The sequence below is a fragment of the Protopterus annectens genome, chromosome 17.part0 (assembly GCF_019279795.1).
Source record: "Protopterus annectens isolate FY-2018-M chromosome 17.part0, PAN1.0, whole genome shotgun sequence".
Taxonomy (NCBI): Eukaryota; Metazoa; Chordata; order Ceratodontiformes; family Protopteridae; genus Protopterus; species Protopterus annectens.
This window is the reverse complement of record NC_056751.1, coordinates 599,965,264-599,972,092: the sequence shown is the minus strand read 5'-3', so window position 1 is coordinate 599,972,092 and position 6,829 is coordinate 599,965,264. Positions and strand designations below refer to the sequence as shown.

At 39.7% G+C, this 6,829-nt stretch overlaps 1 protein-coding gene across 1 annotated transcript in view; it reads right to left on the bottom strand.

The window, feature by feature from the left end:
• PPP6R1 (protein phosphatase 6 regulatory subunit 1) overlaps positions 1–5,085 on the bottom strand; it is a 3,522,349-nt gene extending 3,517,264 nt beyond the window's left edge. The window contains exon 1 of the mRNA XM_044059463.1: positions 4,454–5,085. The gene's annotated coding sequence lies outside the window, so the exon portion shown is untranslated. The remainder of the gene's footprint in view (positions 1–4,453) is intronic.
• Positions 5,086–6,829: the final 1,744 nt, after the last annotated feature.

Here is a 6,829-nt window from a genome sequence, read left to right as displayed (position 1 = left end):
ACACATCTGACACAGATATCCTTCAGAAGGGCCTCACAGAAACGGATAACTGGTGCCAGAGCCATGGCCTAAAGTTAAATGCCAAGAAATGCATAGTCATACCCTTCGGGAAAAACAAGGTTACCCTAGCTACCATATAGGTGGCAATCCACTGAGCACAGAAGAAGTCATCAGGGATCTGGGGACCCAGGTTGACAGTAGCCTTCGCTTGACACTCATGTTGCTAAAGTAGTTAGGAAAACCTTCTACATTGCCCACCTGATCATGAAGGGATTCACATCTAGATCAAGGAGGTCATCGCCCCTGTACTCATCACTCATTAGACCTATGATTGAGTACAATGCCCCATTCGGAATGTATCTGACCAGACACCTGCAGCAGCTGGAAAGGCCCCAAAAGTTCCTCACCAAAAGGATAAAGGGTCTCAAAATATGTCTTATGCTGCCCGACTGAAAGAACTCCAGCTCTATTCAGTCTCATACCGCTTGCTCAGAGGTGACCTGTGCCTGACATATAAGGCCATGTCAAACCCTGATTTGATGAATATGCTTCACCTCTAAAATCTAGATCCCTCAGAACCACAAGGGCGGGAGACTTAAACCTTGACACGGTTATTAATAGAACATGCTGGAGGGACAGAATCATCACCCAGAGACTCCCTATGCTGTGGAACAAAATCCCGGTACATGTGAGGCAGAGCACCTCGCTGGCCTTGTTCAAGAGGAATCTTGACCAATGGATGGGGGATCGCAGATATACCCCAGGGATTACTTCAGTGTCACTGCTTGACAGAGGCACAGCAAAATAATAGGCATAGTTTTATTCAAACTAAAGGGGTGGCGAAAGCCAAATAACTATGGGCTAGGCTTATAAATGCCCTTGGGCAGATAGCCTAGTATGAACCTATGAACCTATAACATGGTCCTAAGCACGCAGTCGTGAGGGACTTGGGCAGCCAGTTTGATAGTGAACCAACTTTTGACCACCATGATGCCTCCGTTGTACGGAAAGCTTTTTACATGGCCCACCTCATTAGTAAGAGTATCTCATCCAGGGACAATAAGCTCATAACATCCCTGTATTCTTCCCTTACAAGACCCATTATTGAATAAAATGCCCCTTTTCAGCATGTAAATCACAAAGCACATGCAGCAACTGCAGAGACCACAGAGGTTCCTCTTCGGGAAATCCAGGACCTCAAACATCTACCCTACACAGATGCAATAAAAGCCCCGTCTTCTCTACTCAGTCTCGTACAGACTCCTCAGAGGTGACCTCTGTCTGGCATACAAAGCAATCTTCGACCTCGCCTTGATGAGACTGCTGCATATACGCAAGTCAAGCTCCAACCTGCACATGCGACCTCAACCTAGTCTGTGACATCAACAGGACTTGCTGGCAGGACATATTTGTGTCCCAGAGACTCCCCCTTCTATGGAATAGACTCCCTCTCCATGTCAAGCAGAGTACCTCATTAACCCTTCTTAAGTGCAGCCTGGATAATAGGATGGGGAACAGAAAATACACCCCTGAGATTCAACCCATGTCCCTGCTGGACAGAAGTACTGGGTGCTAACTTGTCAGAACATGGGCTAAATTCTTGGCTAGGCTTGTAAAGGCCTTAGGCCCAATAGCCTGGTAACTTCCTATGACTTACATATGTCTCAATACTTCAACCTAACAAACACTACAAAAGTTTTATCACTGGTGGACTTAAATACTGTTGTTAAGTTCCAATCAAATGCACTTACAATTAGGGGATATACATTTGTCTCACAAACATGCAACAAAATCTAGAAGATTTAGGATTTTTGTTTGGAAATGTTTACATAGATATTTTATACCCCAAGTAGACTACAGAGAATTTTTCCTCAGGTAGACAGTGAACATTGGAGGTGTGATGGGCAAGAAAGAGGTGATTGGGAACAGATTTTGTAAGGGTGTAATGAGTTGGCAGACTTTAAAGATTCTCTGCAGACTACCCTATCAGAGATACTGGGTGAGCAAATTGGTGTAACTATGGAAATGATTTTTCTGAGCTATGATACAGAATCGGGAATTGCCTACACATAGTAAGACCTTGCCAAATCTAATTATGGTGGCTACCAAAAAAGCAATTACTACAAAATAGAAATCAAAGTCTAAACCAACTGTAACAAAAACAGTGAATATAGTAAGAGAGATAAAACAACTGGAGTTGTGATCTTTAGAAAAGGGTAGGGACAAATTACATAGAAAAAATGGAAAATGTGGGAACAAAACATACAGAGGAGGAATGAGGTTTAAAAGAAGGCAGGATTTGAATGAGCTATGTAAAGTTTGACAATGACTGGGTACATTATAAGTGATGTATAAAGAAGAAGAATTGTTTGTGATGTAAAATGCTTGCATCTGAGATTATATCAATATTGTTTCTTTTCATTACATTATTGCTTATGACATAGGCAAAGATATTTCTTGTTTAAAAAAATGCATTTATAACTGCTCATGGGACATTCCTTTTCTTAGCTGTTCCCTGCTAGATACATACACTGCATATTGGCTGGCTAGAACAGCCTAAACTATATAATAGTATTACCAATTAGTGCACACTGCATACTATGCTGTAAAATATTTTCGCCTTGGGCCTCCACTGAAAATGTGCATACCCAGCAGGATGACCAAGTCAACAAAAGTAAACAAATAATTCTTTAAATGAATTAAAAAACTGTTTTGCAACACATTTTATAAATATTTTTGTCACAATGTTTAACATTTTCTTTTAAACATAATTTTGCAATACATTTTAGTTTTAACCAAACGTATTACTTTTCCCCACAATTAGTCCATACCTTTTTTGACCTTTGTTTTATTTTACACTCAAAACCTTAAGCATGGAATTGCAAAACTAATAATTCAAATCAACCACTTGCCTTAAACACCAGAACATATCACCCTCCAACTGTATGCCACAGAATAATCTCCACATAAACAGCCTATACTGATTAAAAGAAAAACGAATCACTCTGTAGTAGACGGTGCCTCATATAAAATTCTGTTTCATGCACAGAAACTCAATGCACTTAAACTCAAACATCATTAAACATTCACATAGGGATCTGATAATTTCTCAAGTCCCAGAAGCTTACTTCTGTACAATACCATTCAAAACTGTTTACTACACTTGTAATCTACTCATACTTTCATTAAATAATAACCCATAACGCTAGTCCAAATATAACACTGAGAAAGTTTAAATGAAAACATATATATGAGAAAAATAACTTTTTTTGAGTTATATCAATGGTGTTTCAATAAATTTAACCAATAAGCGCATACTACAGAAAGCAGGGTTCCAACAAGCATCAAACAGAAGTTGTAGGAGACTGGCAATAAATCACAGAGCAAGCAAGCTAAGATGACAAAGAAGTCCCCAGGTAGTTAAAACCATCAAACTGTAAAGTGAAAGAAATGTCCCAGGCCAGTGTTCCAAAATAAACACTGCCAGGATTCTGTAAACAGTCTACAGCATTCAGCAGAAAACAAAATATGATATAGTTTAAATTGCTTTCATCTCTTCCTTTGTAAAAAGCATCAATGTATATACATTTTACCCTACATCAGAAAGAACATAATTCTCAATTAAGGATATTTTGTATATGACAGCTTCAGATTTATTTTCACCATTCATAAATCTATTCTTCTCTCTCCTACCAGCCCATCCACATATCTAATTTTGATATCCTCTGTTGACTGGATTAGCCTTGCTGTAAAACGGCCCCTTACAAAGATGGGATGCCAGAAGTAATGCTCCAAAATTACCCACAGACTGCTTTAACAAACAATAAAAACATCTGCAATTCACATAAGTAATACAGAAAAAGTAAACAAAACAATAATAATGATAAAAAAGATAAAATATAAAACTGTGAGGCATAATAAAATCACATTACAGCCAAAATTGTGCAAAGGGCACAAGTCGTGCGTTTGAGAGTAGGTTATTACAGTAAACATAAAACCTACATTGATAGTTTACTTTTGCTTACTATTTATGCACAGGAAAAATGTCCAAAATCATACACACTTTTTAAAATACTACTCTTAACTTTACTTAAAAAGTGAACAGAACTGAAAATTAAGATATATCCTCATAAAAATCTGGAACTCTGATAAATCTAGTACTGTATGATACAAATAACCTATCATCACATATATTACGAGGAACGCGACAAATACAGTAGGCAACATCGGGGACGTTCTGCAAAATCAGGGTCAGCTGACAGCTACTGGTTCAGTTAGCTAGTTGATAGTTATGCATGACAGGATGCAATTTCCCCAAGAACCATTAAGTTCATTCCACATCATAGATTTTACAGTGAAACAAGTTTTGTATTTTATCACACAGTTCCGCGTCTGCTCTGATACCTAAAACTGCAAGGTATACAACTTGGTTTGCTAACGCTCTTTCACCCACCTGTTTCCCTTTGACAGCTCAGAAAGAAGAAAGGCCGCGGTGGCTGCCTCGGAGTTGTAGTTTCAAGTCCCGGACCCGCCTCTATCCCACTCCTTGGTTCCCACGATAATAAATGTCAACAGTGGTAACAGAAGCAACTCCTACTCCTGTTGAAGTCACCTAGCCAAACCTCCACCCTGCAAATCCACAGACAGGAAACAAGAAAAGTGCAATAACCCCGGCAGCAGTTGGCCGGTACCGGCATTGGTTGGTTTGTCCGTGTGCCTTTCCTGGACCTAAATCCGGGCCTGACCAAGACCCACTCCGGCTCGGGCAAAGAACCGCTCACTAAGAACTCCAAGATCGGTTCGGCGATCCGGCGGCAACTCACGCACGGGCTGAAACGACAGGGCCCCCGGAAAACTCAATAATAGGAAAAGTCAACTTTCAAGAATCGGCTGAGGTCTGCAGTTTGAACTGGGTTGCTAGCCTACAGCATTCCGAAGGGTCAGTGGGCGTACTCTTATTATCTGATGAACTCTCCTGAGCAAGCTCTTTCTTGGACTCCTTCTCAACTTCCCGCGGAGCCCACTTCTCTACAAGTTCCACTGACAGCCGCAATATGGCTGTCAACTCCGGAGAGGGTCGCTCTGTCGCTATCCCACAATGCAACAGAAAAGGGCAAAACCATGAGCTATAGAGTAGTGATAGAAAAGAGCAAGTCCCCGGGAATATATGGTTGTCAAGGGAACAGATACATTTAACTCCAACGCACACTTTCATAAATCCATCTTAGTAAAGGCACCCTCAAGGAGGCCCTCGGTATGACAGGGCTATATATAGATGCCCCGACGTAACTGTTTCACTTTTTTTAACTGCTATTGTAGCATAGCTCAGTACATGAGATCGTAACTCCCAGTGACAAAAATACTCAGGGACACGTTTGAATATTAAAAAGCAATAAAATAAAAGAGGCTGTGTGTTAATATCCATTTTCTGAACAGAGGTAAGTCTGGGACTTCTGAAACGGCTTGAGAGCCAGAGCCAACTGTATCAATGACCCGGTTAAGGTCCTCTTAATCGCATTAGCTGTGATATGTATGCAGTAACATACCTCTTAACAGTCCAGATTTTTTCCTCTTATTTTTGGTCTGTTCCTCATAGCATGTTTGGTTTTCTGGCAAATAAGTGAGGATTTTAACAAGAAAACAATTACAATCTGACATTTGAGTTTCAGACGTAATACCTTTCAGAAAATTCATGCTAATGTAAAACCTGTTATACTATCACCTTTCAAGTTTATAGAGCAATATTTAAGCATTGTCCCTATTTTGGGGCATTTGTCCACCCCAGCCCCCCATTATTTATGATTTTGGCCAGTTTTCATGCACTAAGAGGGTGAGAGTTATTGCAATAAGGCACAAGGTAGTGTGCATGGAACAGATATTGTCGCAGGCTGAGGGGTGTTGTGAGGCACGAGACCGAGTGCTTTTCAACCCTGGGTATGTGGTAATATCTTTCCCATGTACATCCAAGAGTCTTATTGCATATAAAATGGACATCTGTTTATTTTTCTTCACTTTGTATTTTTCAATAGTTTATATGTTTTGAGTGGTATTTATAACTTTAAACTATGTGGAATTTTGGTATGAAATTTTGAGGGCAATAATTTAAGTGAAAAATAAAATGCAAAACTGTTTTAGGAAAAACAATGGAAAGTATATTCTAAAATTTACAAAAATAGATACTAGCTTTCACACATAAAGTACTACTCCAGGGAGAATAAAGCATTGTTTAATTTTGCTTTTCTTGGCCTGTTTTGGCTTGTAAATTTAGTACATGGCCGTCTGTTGTCTGGTTAGGATAAAACAGGCATACATTCATGGATTCAGCTCAAACAGCTTTATTACACACAAACAACAGAAATGAGGCTTTGTAACTTAAACTTATAAACAGACTGAACACCACACTCATGTTAACACTCTGACTGTTCTTTCAAAATGGCATTGTTGCCTGCACATGCTCAGTATTTATAAGCAGGTGCTACATCTGGAAATGCTTCTTAAAGGGATATGCACACATTCTGATCTGCATCCACCCTCTTTGAGAAATAGTACATATATGAAATGACAGTATTCAATGACGTGCAATTTACAGAAATGATCTCTTGACATGCAGTTATACAAAATCAGACACATATAAAACAATCATGTCCAGGTTGCTGTGTATTTTACACAAGGTCTGGAATTACAACCTGCTTGTGTAACACAAAAGTCAGAACTGGATCTAGCAACGGGGACTGTCTTCAAGGAATGTTCAGTTTTGGGGACAACTGGGACATCATCAGAACAGGAATGGATACCGAGACATGTTCTTTGGTACGAACATTGTCAGGGT